Source organism: Ailuropoda melanoleuca, chromosome 13 (genome assembly GCF_002007445.2).
Source record: "Ailuropoda melanoleuca isolate Jingjing chromosome 13, ASM200744v2, whole genome shotgun sequence".
Classification (NCBI taxonomy): Eukaryota; Metazoa; Chordata; class Mammalia; order Carnivora; family Ursidae; genus Ailuropoda; species Ailuropoda melanoleuca.
Genome location: NC_048230.1, coordinates 45,237,544 through 45,237,747, shown reverse-complemented (window position 1 = coordinate 45,237,747; position 204 = coordinate 45,237,544).

The following is a 204-nucleotide window of genomic DNA, read 5'->3' as shown; positions in this document are numbered from 1 at the left end:
GAGACAGAACAGAAGCAAGGGGAGAGGCAGAGGGAGAGGGAGAAGCAGACTCCCTGCTGAGCTGGGAGCCCGACATGGGGCTCGATTCCAGGACCTGGAGACCAGGACCCGAGCTGAAGGCAGATGCTTAACCCAGGCACCCCCAATTTTTTTTTTTTTTAAAGATTTTATTTATTTATTCTACAGAGAGACAGCCAGCGAGAG